This window comes from Benincasa hispida, chromosome 5 (genome assembly GCF_027475165.1).
Source record: "Benincasa hispida cultivar pf3 chromosome 5, pf3_genome.v1.1, whole genome shotgun sequence".
In the NCBI taxonomy this organism is placed as follows: Eukaryota; Viridiplantae; Streptophyta; class Magnoliopsida; order Cucurbitales; family Cucurbitaceae; genus Benincasa; species Benincasa hispida.
Window position 1 is genome coordinate 52,995,887 of NC_143482.1, and position 20,869 is coordinate 53,016,755.

The following is a 20,869-nucleotide window of genomic DNA, read 5'->3' on the forward strand; positions in this document are numbered from 1 at the left end:
TAAATTGGTCTAGCTGTACTTACGAGCGATTTGTGAAAGGTCATCATACTATTGATTGGTTATATCCAGTGGACGCGAAAATATATCTGTAGTGCGAAAAGTACAGTTGTCGGTCCTTAGTGGAGTGCTCGGCAGTTAACGAATGGTGGATATCGTGATTAAAGAGCTTAGTCAGTTATTCGCATACCGTTAGAGCTTCAAGCTATAGGTCCATAAGGTTCCTATTATAGCTCAATAGATTCATGTTGAGAATCAGTTTTTGGGTTAGTTTGAAGTGTTCAAATTAACAAAAGTGAATTTGATTATATAAGATATAATTAAATTGATTCAATTATATATGATATAATTGTTTTGATGTATTTAATACATTATTTGATTGGATAAATTAATATAAATATGATTTATATTAAATGTCATAAAGGAGAAAAAGAACTATGATTTATATGTTGCATGTGATGTGATATTAAAACTATAGGTTATAAATATAATATGATAAAGTAGTTAATGTATTTATTTATAAATAATTAATTATGAGATAATTAGTTATCTTTTTCTCCAATAACCACTTTGGTAGGAGGTTATGCACGGTTTATGGCAATCGATGGGATAAAGTTGAAAATAGTTTTCATTTTGTCATTCCACAAGCTACACGACTAAAAAAGTAATTAGATTACTTGTTGAGACAGTAAACGATAAGAGTGTCAAGTATTTTATACAATAGTTACTCGTTACTAAATGATTGAGTACTCAAGTCTATACGATAGGCTTATTCCTTCTGTCGCCTACTCGATCGTCTAGTTCCTCCATCCCTCTACCCAAATCCATACAGAGCCCACACCTCCTGGATTCTCACACCAAGAATACCAAGGTAGCCTCATGGTAGTGTCGAGTTTTTGTTCTAGGGTTGAGGATCGAGTTTTACTCAGTTGTGATCGAGGATTTTCCAATTCGTGCCTTTGCTGGTTTGATTGTTGCGTTCGTGTTGTTGGATCATTAATGTTTGATCGAGGGAAATATTATAAGAAAATGGTTCTTCAAAGGTATGTTTACTCGATCCTTTGTTTTTAACTTAGAAGTATGCTGTAATTTTATCCTTGATGCATAACTGTTTTGTTTGATTGTAAATGTACTTGTTCTTTTACCATGGGATTTGGAACGATATGCTTTCGCTCACTAGTTCTCTAGATTTAGAATTCCTTCAACAAGTTTGTTTGATTTCTTGCATGATAGAAGTGATTTTGTTAATGTTAAACTACTATAAAGAATAACTATAAATACTATGAACTAATAAAAAAAACAGAGAATTCAACATTTTGACAGAACTTACGTACTTTTGTGTCTGTTAGGGTTGATACCCTAAATCTCGTAGAGTTCTGTAGTTTGTAAATACCTGTATGAACAAACTCTTTATGATGTAATTCACTACAGTCTATAAAATATGAGATATTTTAGTTGCATTAACCACAAACCAAAACTAAGATCCCTGATTGTCGTTGTAACTTAAACATGTATGTTGAGACATACAAGTGGATCGTGCTTTAAGTGATGACCTAAATGGTTTGTAGTATATGGATAAAGGAGGGAAATATTATCTTGGTGACACTTTGAGTATAACCAGTTTTGTAGATGTTACAAGTATTGTAAAGTGCTACAAATGGTTTGATCCTGATCATTTATGTATTAGACATGCGAGCGGGGATATTCTATACAAGAGTTTGTATAAGACCGAACCACGGAATGTATAATCTCGTTATATAACGCCGTTCATGACAGAGACTTTCATTTCACTAGGATGACCATAAGTAATATAACCTTAATCCTGAGTGAGTTGTGACCTCCTGCCTATGAGGGTGGTTCTTTTGCATTGGTGCGAGTGGCTAGATCGCTGACTCAAACCTACCACTTTAGGTATTCGTCTGATTGGAGAGCTGGGAACTCGGCTTCACAAGACGGAATTCACTCCTTCGCCAAAGTAAGGGTAAGTAGATAGATTGTTAACTTAAGAGCTAATTCCGGGGCTTGAACAATGTGGTGCCACACCTTCTCTTGGCCCAAAGAAGGGTTTACTCATAGTGGAACTATGATGTATTGTTCATTAGAGGGATCGATGGTACTTAAGGAGTTAGATGTAACTACAGGGGGAAAACGGTAAATTGGCCTAACTTTACTTACGAGCGATTTATGAAGGGTCATTGTACTGTTGATTGGTTATATCCAATGGACACGAAAATATATCGATAGTGCGAATAGTGCAGCTGTCGATCTTTAGTGGAATGCCCGGCAGTTAACGGATGGTAGATATCGTGATTAAAGAGTTTAGTCATTTATTCACATACCATTGGAGCTTCAAGCTACAGGTCCATAAGGTCCCCTTGGTAGCTCAATGGATTCATGTTGAGAATCAGTTTTTGGGTTAGTTTGAAGTGTTCAAATTAACAAGAGAGTATTTGATTATATATGATATAATTAAATTGATTCAATTATATGGGATATAATTGATTTCATGTATTAGATACATTATTTGGAGAAATTAATATAAATTTGAATTATATTAAATGTCATATAGGAGAAAAATGACTACGGTTCATATATTGCATGAGTTGTGATATTAAACCTATAGGTTATAAATATAATATGATAAATTAGTTATTATATTTATTTATAACTAAATCAATTATGTGATAATTGATTTCAGTTTTTTCTCCTAAGTTGTAATCAGTTATGGTAACTGATGGATAGAATGAAAATCGTTATCATTTTTTTCATAAGTGAACGTGCATTAAACAAAAAGTTACATGATAATTTTAAGAGAGTAAACGATCAATCGAGTTTACTTATACGATAGTGACTCCCTTGCTAAACGATCGTGTACCCAAGTCTATACAATAGACTTCCTCATTCTCCCTCCTACTCGATCGTTTATCCTATCGTTCAGTTCCTCCTTCCCTCTACTAAATCCATACAGAGCCCACAACTCCTGGATTCTCACGCCGAGAATACCAAGGTAGCCTCGTGGTAGTGTCTACTTGTTGTTCAAGGGTAGAGGCTCGAGTATTACTCGGTTGTGTTCGGGGTTATTCCAGAGGTGTTGCGTTCGTGCTGTTGGATTGAGGAAGTACGAGAAGAAAAGGTTCTTCAAGGATATGTTCACTCGATCTCTTGTATTTTCTTCTTGAAGCATGTTTTAATTTAAAGTTTATGCATAACTGTTGTTGTTTGATTGTAAATGTGTATGTTCTTTCACAATCGGATTTGGAAGAATCTGCTTCCGCTCATTAGTTCTCTTATTTTAGAGTTCTTTCAATGTCAACAAAGGTATTCTTAATGACAATGATTTATATGTATTTTTAAATTAATGGTTATTTTTAGGGCAAATTGCAAAAACTATCCGTAAAGTTTGATGGTAGTTGCAATTATACCCTTAAACTTTCAAATTTAAAAATTGAGCCCTCAACCTTATCCAAATGTTAAAATTGGACCCTTAAACTTACATAATTGTGTAAGTTTGAGGGTTCACTTTCCATCATTTGTGGGTTCAATTTTTACAACTATTATAAGTTTAAGAGTCCATTTTTAACACTTTTAAAAGTATAGGGGCCCAATTATCACTATTGAAAGTTTAAGGGTATAATTACAACTACCACCATAATTTAAGGGTGGTTTTTGCAATTTGCCCTTATTTTTAGGCTTTAAATTAAGGTTTTATGACTGTTTTATGTCACGAGCGTCAACAAAACAAAAAATTCATGTATCAACAAAGTTCAAATTTGTATTCATCATAATTTAGAATAATGGTCGCCTGACTTAGGCATCAACTGTGGTGGTTGGATGTTGTCGAAGTTGGCCGTAGACGGTAGTTGTCGAAGTTGGTATATATATATATATATATATAAAGGAAAATGCAAGAAATGGATAAGGATGTACGTCTACATATCCTACGGTCTTTTTCACTGGTTTTCATCATGAGATCTTTTTACGCGGCATCGAGGCACCCTGGGAGTGTCTCCCTCAGATGGTTTGAGCATTAAGTCAATATCAGGGCGAACTCTAGAAATGGATAAGATTGCTTTAGTCTTTGCCCCAATCGATTTTTCCCTCTGATTGACTAATTGGGGCAGAACTCTAGGGTTTAAAATGGAGGGTCACACTTATGAAAAATTAATAAGCAAGTTAATGATTTCTTGACCAAATCAACGGTGACAAATTATTATAGGAATAAGAGTTATTTTGGTATAATAGTTGGCTGAGAGTGTTTCAATTCAGTGAAGAGGTGACTAACCACCTTCGATGGCTTTTATCCTAAATCACTGAAGCATTGTTGTAAAATTAGATGTTGAAGGTTCATTCAAATTTTGGGAAACTTGATTGGATTTGTAAGAGTTATGAAAAAATCTAATGTAGATTAATTTGTTTTATTTCAGCAATATGTCAAGTACAATTCTTTCAATGTTAGTCGCTTAAAATTTGACCAAAGATAATTAATTTCGTCTTGATTGATGAATGTCCTCCAATCTCAGCTCTTGATACAACATGAAATGTTCGTAACGCATATGAAAAGTGGACAAAGGCTAATGATAAGGCTCAAGTTTACATTTTGGCAAGCATATCTTATGTCTTAGTCAAAATATATGAGAGTATGGTCACTTCACTTGAGATTATGCAATCATTACAAGAATTGTTTGGGCTAGAATCCTCACCATTTAAGTACAATGGAGCTGTATTTGACGAAACCAGTAATGTCAGCTACTTAAATGAACTTCAGTCCTTATTGAGTATCATGGGACAAATAGAGAAGGCAAATGTTTCCAACTCTAGTGAAGTTTATCAAAATGGTTTGACCTCTGAGATAAAAAGATGAGATTTATAATAAAGGGATTTAAAGATGATTCCAATGTTCTTTATAAAAGGAAGGATCTAACGACAATAAATGTGCTTTGCTTATCTTGGAAACGTGTTTAGTGGTTAATAATGATTCTACTTAGATAATTGATTCAAGGGCCACTAATCACGTCTGTTTTTCTCTAAGGGCATTACTTTCTAGAGGCAGTTGGAAGCCGCAGAGATAACTCTTTGAGTTGGTACTAAAGAGGTCGTTTCTATTATTGTCATAGGTAGACTCAAGTTCTTTTTTAACAAGAAAAAAGATATTTTATTGGATGACGTATATTGTTCCTAAAATTAAAAGGAATTTAATTTTAGTTTCTTATTTGATTGAACAAATGTATTCTTTTTCTTTCTCTGAGAATAAAGCATTTTTAAGAATAGAATTGAGATTGGTTTTACTTCAATGGAAAATAACTTATATGTACTAAGACTGTTAGTTATAAAGGCTGTCCCAAATACTGAAATATTTAGATGACAATGACAACTAAAAGACAGAGTTTCTCCTAAAGAAAATGTCTAACTTTGGCATCTAAGGTTAGGTCACATTAATCTAATAGGATTGAGAGATTGGTTAAGAGTTGACTTCTAAATGGTTTAGAAAAAAACTCTTTACCAGTATGTGAGTCATACCTTGAAGGCAAAATGACAAAACAACCTTTTATTGGAAAAGGTTATAGAGCCAAAGAGCACTCAGAGCTTATACATTCACATCTTTGTGGTCCAATAAATATAAAAGCAAGATGAGGGTACGAATATTTCATATCTTTCATGGATGATTATTCAAGGTATGGGTATCTTAATTTAATATAACATAAATCTGAAGCTCTTGAAATGTTCAAGGAGTATAAGACTGAGGTTGAAAACTTGTTAAGTAAAAAGATAAGAACACTTCGATCTGATCGAGGTGGAGAGTTTATGGACCTAAAATTCCAAGACTATATGATAGAACATAGAATGACATTCCAACTCTCAGCACCTAGTAGACTTTAACAAAATGGTGTATTAGAAAGGAGAAATAAAACTTTGTTGGACATGGTTCGGCATATGATGAGCTATGATCAACTTCCTGACTCATTTTGGGATATGTAGTGGAGAGCAATTTACATTTTGAATAATATTTCATCAAAAAGTATTTCTGAAACACCTTTTGAGCTTTGAAGATATTGTAAAGGTAGTTTACACCACTTTAGGATTTGAGGATGTATCAATTTATGACAACGTGGGTTCTTGTCAATTTGGGGAGGTAGTTCTGAGGAGGGTAAGGTTGAATGGTGGATGAGCCACCACGTTTGATGGCGGCATGTAGACAGCCGTGGGAATGACAAGAAAGGATATGGGTTGGATGTTTTCCGACAGCATTGCTACTTCGTAGAAAGAAGAGGAAGTTGTCACGGGAGTGGATGAGGTAGGGTTTTGGTAGGCCATTTGGATAAAAAGCAGAGAATGGGGTTAAAATTGAAGTTTGATGAAGAAGAAAAGAGAGACGGTGAAATTGATGATCGTCAGACAGAGGCTTTGCCAGAAATTGAAAGGGTTGGGTTCTTTGAAAACGTAAGGAATAAAGGGGAACGTGGGGCTTAAATAGGTGCAAAAAGGAAGAGGAAACGATTGGGCGTCCATTTAAAAAATTGATGTCATCGTGATGCAACTGCATTAAATGAAAGTTTGATGTGAAAGTGTGTTAGACAGTGCCCATGATGGCCTTTTTTTAGTGATCGTAACGATCAAATTTTTTACGCTTAAGATTCCCTCTCTTTCGATGAGCTATGCTAAGATGTGTTGAGTTGAGATTTCAACGAATTTCAAAACCCATCGCAATAGTCAATGCTTTCTCAATTAATACCAAACAGATCCAATCTCATAAAGCAATCATTTTTCACAAAAGTTCAAGTAAAGAATGAAATCAATAAGAAGTAAAAGCGAAATAAAAGAAAGCATAAAAGGATACAAAAAAGGATATGATGCATCCCGAAAAAGATGATAACTTTCTTAATGCAGGGACTCTTCAATTAGCATCATCTGGGTTTTTCCAGGTCAATGGAGGCCTTTTATCAATCTGCTCCATGAGGGTAGATCTCCTTAATAATAAAGAGTCTTGACCAACACGATTTAATTTTCCTGGGAACGAATGGAGACATGAGTTAAATAACATAACTTTTTGGCCAATTTCAAAAATTTTCTTACTAATGTGTTGGTCATGCCGACGCTTCATTCGCTCTTTGTAAATTTTAGTGTTCCCATACACTTGTAATCTCCACTCATCCAGCTTGCACAACTACAACTTCATTGCTTCTCCTGATGCTTCAATATTAAAGTTGAGCTTCTTTGTGGCTCAAAGTGCCTTGTGTTCAAGTTCTAAGGGCAAGTGGTAAGCCTTACCAAATACAAGCGCATATGCAGACATTCCCAATAGAGTTTTATATGTCGTCTGGTGATCCCATAGTGCCTCGTCCAATTTTTGTGCCTAATCCTTTCATGTTAAATTAACAACCTTTTCAAGTATAGATTTAATCTCCGTGTTGGACACCTCAACTTGTCCTTTAGTCTGAGGGTGGTAGGTTGTTGCAATTCTGTGATGGACGTTGTATTTGATCAGAAGCTTGTTGGCAATGTAGTTGATGAAATGAGTGCCCTCGTCGATTATAATGGCACACGGTGTGCCAAAGAGAGTGAAAATATTTTTCTGTAGGAATCTTGAGACTGTTGTCGCATCATTTGTAGCGCATGAAATTGCTTCAACCCACTTTATAGCATAATCAACAACTACTAAAATGTAGTTGTCGTCGTTGAAAGGCGAGAATGGGCCCATGAAGTCAACTCCAGACACATTGATGCGTTATTTTATTGAATGGAAATATGGATGATATGCGTTGATGGATTGCATTGTGCACTCAAGTTTCCCCAGTGGAATTCAAGTATAAATTCCTCTGAGTTTCCTGATAAGTCCAGAGTCGAACATAGGGACTTGTGAAAATAGTTGCATTGGTAATATTGTGAAAACTTTGTGGTAACCGAGTAAATAAATAAAGTGTGGGTGTGTTGTTGCATTGATGAAAAAGAAGTAAATAAAGGCGGCGGATTTGAGAAAGATAGTTGCGTTGATAGATGCAATGAGTATGCGATGAACAGGTTGAGAAGGTCTTTTAGCTAGCGTTACCCGGGAATGCGTCAAACCTTGCGATCATGTTACACCCATGCACAGCAAGTCATTTCCCAATGTAAATGCGATGCTCCTAAGTCTAAGACGCATGTGTTGAATGCAAAATGTCCATAGAGCTTATCCCTAAGTCTCTACTCTTGTCCTATGTGTTGATGCAAAATGCATGAAAGCAAGGTGACTGCATACAATCATACCTTATTGCTAAGATGCATGTGATGTGTTGATAACAAATGGTGCTAATTCCTAAGCGCCTATCTCCCGTTTATGCGTTCTAATCTGGTTTTTTCAAACCTAGATTCTGACCTGACCTTCCCAAGTCTAAATCTTGTCTTTAGACTACCCTCCCGAGTATCTCTAATAGACGAACGAAGCATACATAAACAAGATAATCGCAAAGATGAAGATTCCCTCGTTATGCTAGCTAACTACTTCTCAACCCATTCAACTAATTTAGCTATTCATGCATAAATAATAGAGAGTGAACAGATATAGAGAAAGACATTCCATTCTCATAACTGAGTTGAGTACAAAATGATAATGGAAAATAAAGGTAGAGAGCCTGGTAGCAATTCCTTGCTGACCAAGGCTTTTTACACTGAATCTTTATTCTAATCTAAAAATGTTCCCGCTTCCATAGGCATCGGCCCTCTCTCTGTCTTGGATCTTCTGGTGATTTTCGAAGCTTGCCGGAACGATCTATCGACACCCCTTCTTCCTCGCGTCCGCCTTAAAATGAAAGAAAACTATGGACAGATGCGTGAGCTTGTAAGTGATGAATTAATCGACTACTTAACCCCTTCTCTGAAGAATGCACTTGGTATTTATAGAGTTTCCATGGTGAAAGGTGGTTTCTCTCTCCCGGTTGTACAGATGAGACAACTTTAATTCTTGACTGATGTACCAAATAATTGTCACTGATAAAGCTTAATATACTCTGTGACCGTTATCGGCTGTCAACTTAATTTAGATCCGACTGTCGTCAGCTTTCTATCCCATCGCTCTTAATTATCCTTTCACCCGGATGCACCCACCATGTTACGCTGACCTAGTTGCGGTGATTCTTCTTGGGCGAATGTTTGCAAGCATGATCAACGCAAAGTCTTGCGGTGAAGTTGCGCTCGACCAATGTATTCCTATGATCGCAATCCCTGCATTGCATTAACGCATATTCTGCACAAAAATGTAAAGATCAACTGCTCTAATGCGTTGGATGCATGCGACTGCAATATTATAGAGTTTATGCTTAATGGACACAATTTAGCATATTTCATCAACGCAATCCAACGTTGTTTAAGACTTAGTACTATGATAACGTGCATTTCTGCCCGTTATCACATCCCCAAATTTAAACAATGCTTGTCCTCAAGCATAAGCTAAAGATTCCTTTAGCAAGTTAGCCGCAAAGTTTTCTTTCCCTAGATTTCTCAAGGATACTTCGTTCAAATCTTATATGTCAGAATTTCCTTAAGTCTTATTCAAGTCTCTTCCTAAAATATTTCTAAGACTTAGGAATGGCAAGCTTAACTTTCAAAAGGACTTTTACTAAATTCCGGAACATCGCATGATTTATTTCAAAAAGCAAATTCTCCTCCGGGGTGTCAAATGATTTATCCTTGCACCAAAAATTTTCTTTAATGCTATATTTTTTTTTCTGACCTTGTACTGATCCGAGTGTCTTTCCTTCGTTTTAACTACGAGCAATGCACTCTTTCTCAGACTAAACTTATACCGATTTAGCAGTGGAGTTGCAGTCATTGATTTATGCGTTGATCCTGGTGACTTACTTTCGTTTTGGCTTGCCCCCACGTGTGTCATGCAGACATCCAACTACGGGTAAGTGCCTTTCACAACTTAACTCTTATCAACATGGGTTTCCCATTGCGTTGACAGTGGAATTGTTATTCTCGAAGTATATATATATATATATATATTATATAGCAAGGTCGAAAATAAATACCTCACCCCCAAATTTAAAATACAGAAATGTCCTCATTGCCAAAAGAAATTAAAATAGGTCATGTGATGGTCATAGAATGCTTGTAAAAAGAGTTTGAAAGAGAGCTAGCAAACCCCTAACTTCTACAAATATTTCATGAGGTGGCTATCTTAAGATTAAGATGACTCTGATGTATACGAAAGACATGGAAGCATATTTTTCATCATTGAAATCATACTTGGCAAAGAAACAACATACGTGAACTACTAAATTTATCTACTTGTCAAATGATTGTGGTAATCAATGAGGATGCGGTGATAAAGCTTTGAAAAATGAAATGCAATGTGATAGAGCAAAATTTAAAATAAAAATAAAGAAGAGTACACCCCCAAATTTTGCGCTATCGCCCGCATTGTGTATTGATGCATCCATCCTTGTAGCGATCTTTGCTTCTGTGGATTGCGATGATGGAGTGAGATCATTTGCTTCTTCGCAATCCTATGCCTTAATCCTTGTAAACAGACAAAAAGATGGTCAAATGATTTTAAAAGAACAAGTTTTTTTTTTTTTTAGAGAAGGAAATAAGTGAAAAACAGATAATAGTAAGGTGACGAAGAATTAAATGTTCAATAGTTGAGTAAGGGATAGTCCAGGTTTTTCAACTTTGCGGGGACTGTTTCTGGCTGGAAATCTCCTCCGTAATATGCCTTGATTCGTTGTCCATTAACTTTAAATGTTCGACTACCATCCTCGGTGATCAGTTCCACTACACCATGTGGAAATATTGCTTTGATGATGAAGGGACTGGACCAGCGCGATTTTAATTTTCTCGGGAAGAGCCGCATCTCGAATTGAAGAGTAAGACGTTTTGCCTGATTTGGAGGTTTCTAGTGCATATGCATTTATCATGCCAACGCTTGGTGCGCTCTTTGTAAATCTTCGCATTCTCATCTGCGTTGACCCTCCAAGCTTCTAGCTCGACCAGTTGCAGTTTTCGCGCTTCCCCTGCTTTCTTCAAATCAAAATTAAGTTTCTTGGCCGCCCACAATGCTTTATACTCCAGCTCCAAAGGTAAATGACACGCCTTGCCGAATACCAACGCATAGGGGGACATACCTATAGGTGTTTTAAATGCGGTCCGGTATGCCCACAACGCATCATCAAACTTCATTGCCCAATCCTTCCACGAAGGTTTTACTACCTTCTCAAGTATCAATTTAATTTTGTGATTGGACACTTCAGCCTGGCCATTTGTTTGCGGATGGTATGCGTTGGCCACCTTGTGAAGGATATTGTACTTGCACAACAGCTTCTTTATATTGTGGTTAACAAAGTGTGATCCTTCATCACTTATGATGCCATAGGGAGTGCCAAAACGAGTGAAAATATTTTTCTTGAGGAACTGGGAGACTACTGCCGCATCACTTGCGGCGCATGCAATTGCCTTTACCCACTTGGAAACGTAATCGATAGCCAATAAGATATAATGCTTGCCATGCGAAGGAGGGTATGATCCCATGAAATCAATCCCCCAAACGTCAAATAATTTCAGCTCCAAGATAGTGTTCATTGGCATTGCGTTCTTCCCTGAAATGTTACCTGTGCATTGAAACCGATCACATTTCATTGCGTAGTCAGTAGCATCCTTAAATAATGAAGGCCAAAAGAATCTACTTTACAAAACTTTGGCTGCAATACGTTGTCCTCCAAAGTTCCCTCCATATAGAAAATCGTGGCACTGTGACAATATGCGTTGTTGAGCAGCGTTTGGTACGCATAATCGAATGATTTGGTCTACACCTCTTTTATACAGATTCGGCTCATCCCAATAATAATGCTTGCATTCATGCTTGAGCTTCTTCTTCTGATGGTATGTGTAATCTTCAGGAAATTGTTCACAAACCAAATAATTAACGATCTCTGCATACCAGGGAAATTCTTCTATGTGGAACAGCTGCTCGTCCGAAAACACAGCACTCACTTTAGATTCAGTGAGGTCAACCTGGGGATTTTCCAATCTGGACAAGTGATCCGCAACTTGATTCTCTGTCCCCTTCCGACCAATTATCTCTGTATCAAATTCTTGAAGGAGAAGAACCCATCTGATCAATCTCGGCTTTACATCCTTCTTTGTCATCAAATATTTGATTGCCGAGTGATCAGTGTGAATGAGTACCTTGGTTCCCAATAGATATGCCTGAAATTTTTTCAACGCAAAAATCACAGCTAGGAGTTCTTTTTCAGTGGTGGGATAATTGATTTGAGCAGGGTTCAAAGTTTTACTCGCATATGCGATGGGGTGCAAAATAGTTTTCTTCTTTTGCACTAACGCGGCTCCCATCGCATATCCGTTTGCGTCGCATATGATTTCGAACGGAAGTGTCCAATCCGACGCAATCAAGACGGACGCGGTAATCAGCGCATCTTTTAAAATTCGAAATGCTTTGAGGCAATTGTTGTCAAATTCAAATTTTTTGTCCGCCTCTAACAACGCACTCAGTGGTCGTGCAATCTTAGAAAAGTCTTTAACAAATCGTCTATAGAATCCAGCATGCCCCAAGAAGCTTCGCACAGCCTTCACGCTGGTTGGAGGTTGAAGCTTTTCAATTGCGTCGATCTTTGCTTTGTCCACTTCCAACCCTTCTCGAGGGACCTTGTGTCCCAACACTATACCCTCTTTCACCTTGAAGTGACATTTTTTCCAATTGAGCATGAGGTTCGTCTTTTCACATCTTTTCAGAATTTTCTCCAAATTGGCCAGGCAGACTTCATAAGTGTTCCCATAAACGGAGAAGTCATCCATAAATATTTCCATTGAGTCTTTGAGAAAATCTGAAAAGATCGCCATCATGCACCTTTGGAACGTGCTCGACGCATTGCAGAGACCAAACAACATGCGGCGAAAAACGAATGTCCCACATGGGCAGGTGAATGTGGTCTTGTCTTGGTCTTCAGGAGATATCATGATTTGATTGTACCCTACATATCCATCCAAGAAGCAGTAGAAATCATTCCCTGTTAGTCTGTCTAGCATTTGATCAATGAATGGCAGAAAGAAGTGATCTTTCTTTGTGGCCGCATTCAATTTGTGGTAATCCATACATATACGCCATCCAGTGATGGTTCTTTGCGGTATTAGTTCATTGTTCTCATTGGGGACTACCGTCATTCCTCCCTTCTTCAGCACACATTGCACGGGGCTGACCCACGTGCTATCTGCAATGGGATAGAGAATGCCCGCATCCAGCCACTTGATAATCTCCTTTTTGATGACTTCCTTCATCGCAGGGTTAAGTCTACGTTGATTTTCAATAGTTGCTTTGTGGTTGTCCTCAAGACGAATGTGGTGTATATAGTACGCGGGGCTAATTCCTCTGATGTCAACGAGCGTCCTGCCAATTGCACGCTCATATTTCTTAAGAATGCTCATCAATGCATTCTCTTGATCTGCGTTGAGCGCAGAGGAAATTATCACTGGTAGCTTCTCATTCGGCCCTAGAAATGCGTACTTCAAATGTGTTGGTAGGGTTTTTAGTTCAAGTGTTGGTGGTTCCACAAGGGAAGGTTGCGTTGTTTTTCTTTCTTCTTTTGGCTCTTCTTCTTGCGTTGCGATTGTTCCCTCTTCTTTGTTTTTTTTTTTGCTACGATCGCATTGCAGACAGCTACGAATGCGTTGGTATCCTCTTCATCAGACTTTTCTTCTTCAATCAAATTCAGATCATTGTCAGAATCTTATAGATCTTCCTCATCCGGGAATTTCATGGCACGAATTATATTAAATTTGAGCTTCTGTCCATTTATACTCAAAGTGATTTCTCCCTTGTGCACGTCAATTTGAGCACGACCCGTTGATAGGAAAGGTCGCCCCAAAATGATGGGTACATCTTTGTCAGCCTCATAATCTAGGATGATGAAGTCAGTTGGCAAAATAAATTTATCAATCGTGATCAGCACATCCTTTACCTTACCTTCTGGATGAACTAAAGATCTGTCAGCCAATTGGAGAGTCACGGAGGTGGACACAAGTTGTTTAATATTCGATGCAAAAGCTTCAGATAGAATGGTAATTTACCATTCTACAATGAAGTTGAAATGTCTAAGGGAAAAGTTTCCTAAGACACCTCAATGTTGTGGGGATGTAAATCTACATGAGAATTCATTAAAATTTGATATATAATTGGTTAGTTAAGTTGATAAAGTCGATGGTATGACCATGAGTTTTGAAAAATAAAACTTACAAATGCTAAGACGTTGATTTATATAGTTTAAGATTTGATCTTGTATGGGATACACTATTTCATATTGGATTTAGAAAAATCCGTGCTTTATCTTAGTTGATGCAGATTGGATAATAAGGCAATATTTTGCTTCTGAAGAAATAATTTGCATGAGCCAAGTATGTCCCAAGATATTTGAAAGTTGTTTCAGGTATAACTTAATCTATCCACTTTATGAGATAAGATGGTGCAAGGTTTGAGTTTGAGGACATATGTAAGCACCGAGTTGTAGGAATAACACAGAATGAGAGAAACATCTTATTGGTGAACAGGTGATCCTCATTGACATAACTGTTTGTGTTATATAAATGAATTCTCTAGGCTAAAGTGTGAGAGAATCTCCTAGAATGTCTAGGATTACGAGACGTGTCTCTAGTGTGGTAGGGCAAGTGGGAGAGCATCTAGCATATAAAGTATACCCTAGGATACATGTCTCACCGATCTACATTTTTTCGGCTTTAGTACAAGTAGGAGATTGTTGGGATGTATGCCCTAAAGCCTCATAGTTAATGTTGGGGTTGATTCCCTAAATCTTGTAGGGTCCCATAATTTTTAATTGTAATGTACAAACATTTTATTTATGTAATAAAATATGTTATGTTTTATTTCAAAATTAGTTGCATTAACCATAAACCAATAAACTAACATTCAAGGTTATCTTTGTAGCTTAAACATGCATGTAGATGAAGGAACTCTTATTCAAGAGAACCAGTGAGCGGAAGCAAGATCTTTTCAAGCCCATTGTGAAAGAATAAATGCATTCACAAACATACAGAACAGCTATGCATCTTCAAGAAAATTACAACATGCTTTCTTAGTCAAATACAAAAGGAATTGAGAGACATACCCTTGAAGACTCTTCTTCTGGAAATCTCTCGCTCTTGTGAGAATCGTCCGGCAATATTTCGCCCTCGTGAGCAACGTCTAGCAACCTCTCGCTGTCATCACAATCACGAACAGTCTAATCCTTGAACAACAACCCTTCGACACTACCACTCGGCAACCTTGGTATTCTCGGAGTGAGAATCCAGGAGCTGTGAACTCTGTGTGAATTTGGTAGAGGTAAGGAGGAAGAAAATGATCGAACTACACGATCAAGTAAGTGGGAGAAAGGTCTTGTCTATCGCATAGACAGAGAGTACTTGATTGTTTAGTAATCTCTCGCTCTCGTGAGAATCGTCTAGCCAATCGTCAAGTAATATCTCGCTGTTGTGAGCAATCATCTAGCCAATCGTTTAGCAAATCTTGCTCGATCATTTAATCTCTCGCTCAATCGTTTAGAGCCGATCGTTTAGCAAATCTCGCTCGATCATTTAGTCTCTCGTGAAGGCTATCGTGTAGTTTCTCGTGAGAAAATGATTAGTGAAGCAATTAATGAAGCGATCGTTCAATAAAGGGAAAACTGAAAACAGTTTTCATTTTATTATTCAATTATTAAAACTGAACATAACCTTCCACTTGCACAGTTAAAGGAGAAATTAAATAACCAATTAAACAATTATCTCATAATTGTTTTTATTATAAATAAATATAATAACCAACTTATCATGTTATATTTATAACCTATAGTTTTAATATCACATCATATGTAATATTGAAATCATAGTTATTTTCTCCTTTATTTAATATAAATCATATTTATATCAAAATCCTCCAATTAATGTATCTTATACATCAAATCAATTATATCACATATAATTGAACCAATTTAATTATATAATATATAATCAAATTCTCTCTTGTTAATTTGAACACTTCAAACTAACCCAAAAACTGATCTTCAACTTGAATCCATTGATCTACTAAGGGGACTTTATGGACCTATAGCTTGAAGCTCCAACTATACGTGAATAACTGACTAAACTCTTTAATCACGATATCCACCATCCATTAACTGTCGGACACTCCACTAAAGACCGACAACCGAACTCTTCTCACTACATATATGTTTCTATGTCCATTGGATATAACCAATAAACAGTACGATAACCCTTCAAAGATCGCTTGTAAGTACAACTAGACCAATTTACCATTTTGCCCATGTAGTTACATCTAACTCCTTAAGTACCACCGATTCCTCTAATGAACAATACATCATAGTCCTATTATGAGTGAACACCTATCAGGCCATGAGAAAGTGTGTGGCGCCACATTGTTCAAGCCCCGGAATCAGCCCTTAAGGAAGCAATCTATCTACTTACCCCTACTTTAGGGAAAGAGTGAATTTCATCTTGTGTAACTGAGTTCCTAGCTTTCCAATCAGACAAATTTCCAAAGTGGTAGGTTTGAGTCGACAATCTGGCCACTCATACCCATGTAAATCAAAGGACCGCCCTCATAGGTAGGAGTTCCCAATTCACTCAGGATTAAGGTCATGTTATCTATGGTCATCCTAGTGAAATGAAAGTCTCTATCATGAACGGTGTTATATAACGAGACTAAACATTTCGTGGTCCGTTCTTACCCCCGCTCGCATGTTTCCACATGAATGATCAGGATCAGACCATCTGTGGCACTTTACAATACTTGTAACATTTATAAAGTAGGTCGTATCCATAATGTCACAAGGATAAGGTTTCCCTCCTTTATCCATATACTACAGACCATTAAGGTGATCACTTAAGGCACGATTCACTTATATGTCTCTACATACATGTTTAAGTCACAACGATAACCAGGGATCTTAGTTTATTGGTTTGTGGATAATGTAACTAAAATATCTCGTATTTCATAAACAATAGTGAAGAAAATATCTCATATTATTACATCACAAGTGTTTGTTCATACAGGTGTTTACAAACTACAGGTCCCTACGAGATTTAGGGCATCAACCCTAACAGTAGAGAAATACAGGTGGATCATGTTTAAGTGATAACCTAAATGGTTTGTAGTAGATGGATAAGGCTGGATACCTTATCCTGGTAACATTACGAGTATGGCTCGCTTTGTAGATGTTACAATTGGTGTAAAATGCTACAAATGATCTGATCTTGATCATTCATGTGGAGACATGTGAGTCGGAATATTTTATACAAAGGAGTTTGTATAAGACCGAACCACGAAATGTTTAGTCTCATTATAAAACGTCGTTCATAGTAGAGACTTTCATTTCGCCAGGATGACCATAGGTAACATGACCTGAATTCTGAGTAAGTTGTGAACTCCTACCTATGAAAGCGATCCTTTGATTTGTATGGGTGAGAATGGCCAGATTGTTGACTAAAAAAGCCTATCATTTTGGGGATTCATTTGATTGGGGAGTTAGGAACACAGCTACACAAGAAGGAATTCACTCATTCCCCAATGTAGGCGCAAGTAGATAAATTGCTCCCTTAAGGACTGATTTTGAGGCTTGAACAATGTCGCGCCACACCCTCTTCTTGCCCGAGAGGGGTTTAGTCATAGTTGGACTATAATTTATTGTCCATAAGAGGGATCAATGATAATTTTGGCTCAACTATACTTACGAGCAATTTGTGCAGGGTCATCGTACTATTGATTGATTATATCCAATGGACATAGAAATATATATGTAGTGCGAATAGTATGATTATCGATCTTTAGTGGAGTGTCCGATAGTTAACGAATGGTGAATAATTTAATTAAAGGAGTTTATTTAATTATTCATGTATCATTGGAGCTTAAGGCTACGAAGTCCTCTTTGTAGCTCAAGGGAAGTAATGAGAAGCAATTTTTGGATTAATTTGAGTTATTCAAATTAATTGTGAAAATTAATTGTATATGATATAATTAATTTAATCTAATTATATATGATATAATTACTATAATGTATTTGATACATTATAATATAAAGTTTATCTGAGAGAAAATAAATATTTGAATATGATTCAAATATTAATTATATGAATTTGATTCATATAATTAAATTTAATATAAATGAGATTTATATTAAATGTCATTGTTGAGAGAATAGAAACTATAGGTTATATTGTATTTGATACAATATAGTATCTATAGGTTATGTGTTATATTTGATATAACATATAGCTTGATATATACATTATATATACATTATATGATAAGGTAGTTATCATACATTGATTTATGAAAATAAATTATTTTATTCTAAATCTTTTTGGGAGGGAGTTGTAACTCTCTTCCCCTCTTTTCTCTAAATAACGTGATAGTGGAAAGGAATAAGGGAATTAGTGAAGGAAATCGGAATCAAGATTTCCATGAGCAGCAGAACAAGACTATTCCAAATTACAATCATGAATTAACAATATGTTTACAGTCGACTTCAATACAAGTGGTTATACAATTTACAGAGAAATTACAGCATGAGATAACAAATGTACAGAGGGAGAAACTGTACTAACAACAGCAGAAGCGTCTCCACGCTTCGAGGTGCATTCTGATCAAATAACCGCAACCACGAGCGCTCGATCTACATGACCGCAACACTGCACAAACACCGCACGAACTCTTTGCACTCGTCCTCAACGATCTCCTCCGCAACAGCGAAAGGCCTCCACAGCACCACGAATGACCTCCGGAAAACCTCAATGGTGTCGAGTTGAGTCAGACACCATCAACAAGGCGACCTTGGTATTCTCAGGGCGAGAATCTAGAGGGTGGGCTCTGTTCGGACTTGATGTGAGGTAGACAAATGGAGGAAACAGCGATCGCGTACACGACTGAGCAAGTGGGAGAAGTCGGAGACCTATCATATAGGTCGATGCCTAATCGTTTAGATAAAACTATGCGATCGTCTAGCAAAATCTATGTGATCGTTTAGCTCTATCGTTTAACTCGGTTGATTCTACACGATTGTTTACCTTGGGCCAGCGATCATCTAACAAAGCTATGTGATCGTTTAGTAAACACTGCACGATCGTTTAGCTAGCACCAGCACGATCGTTTAGCTCGTCCAGTCGTCGTTTAGTAAATCTGTATTTACTTGACGACTTCCGTGAGTTTCTTTTCGCTGAAGAGAAAGCTCTATTTTTTTTCAAAACTTTTGTGAGAAACCTCTTTTTTTTTTTTCAAAATAGGAAACCGATTTCCTTTTAAACTCACGATTACCATGATCAATAATCACCCACTACATTTGGTTATTTAAAAGAAAAGGTATTAATTATCTAATAATTAATATTATTATAAATACAAATGATAACCAACTTATTATACTATATTTATAACCTATAGTTTTATTATTTCATCTCATGAAACATATAAACCATAGTTCTTTTTCTATCCCATGGTACTTAATATAAATCTTATTTACATCAATCTTCCACTAGATGCATCTTATGCATCATACCAATTATATCATATATAATCAAAATACCTCTTGTCAATTTGAACATTTCAAATCAAGAACCGATTCTTCAACAGAATCCAAGCTACCAAGGGGACCTCATGGACCTGTAGATCCGAAGCTTCAACGATACGTGAATAACTAACTAAACTCTTTAGTCACGGAATCCACCACCTGTTAACTGCCAGGCACTCTAATAAAGACCGATAGCTGAACTCTCCTCACTACAGATATATTATGTGTCCATCTTAACCAATCAGCAGTGCGACAACCCTTCATAGATCGCTTGTAAGTACAGCTGAGCCAATAATCGTTATACCCCTATAGTTACATTTGTCTCCTTAAGTACCACTAATTCCTCTAATGAACATAAATCATAGTCCTACTATGACTGAGTCTTCTCTTCCAAAGAGAAGCTGTGGCCACTATGTTCAAGCCCCGGAATCAGCCCTTAAGGGAGCAATCTCTCTACTTATCCCTGCTTCGGGAAAAGAGTGAATTCCATATTGTGGATTGAGTTCCCAGCTCCCAAATCAGACAAGTCCCCAAAAAGGTAGGCATGTTGAGTTGGCAATCTGGCCACTCTCACCCATACTAATCAAAAGACCGCCCTCAAAGGCAGGAGTTCACAAAACATTCAGGATTGAAGTTGTGTCACCTATGGTCGTTTAGATGAGATGCAAATCTCTAGTATCAACAGCGTTATATACAGAGTCTAGTCATCTCGTGGTCCAAGTCTTATACAAATTCTTTGTATAGGACACCCCCGTACCATGTCTCCACATGAATGGTCAGGATCTACCATTTGTAGTAGTTTACAACACTTGCCAACTTCAACAAAGCGGGCCGTATCCGTAGTGTCACAAGGATCAGGTATCCCACCTTAATCCTTATACTACAGACCGATTTAGGTTATCACTTAAGGCATGATCCACTTGTATATCACATATACATGCTTAAGTTCACATAAGATAACCAAGGAACTTTGTTTATTGGATATGAGTAAATGCCAGAATTAAATAACACTTATTTTATTCATTAAACAATGTGTATCTTTACAAAAAAACGAGACTCCAGAAGAATTAGGACACCAATCCCAATAATCTCCCACTTGTCCTAATGACTCAGGAGACTAATGTACAATACAATATAAAACTGTATAATATACAATAAACTAGGGCATACCCCAGTATCATCTCCCAATTGCCCTAGACAAGATGTCGCATGTCCCGCAGACCCAGACTCTCCAAGTGACCCTCGAACACTTTAGCCGTAAGGTCTTTGTCAAAGGATCAACAACGTTATGCTCCGATGTGATCTGCTCGACTATC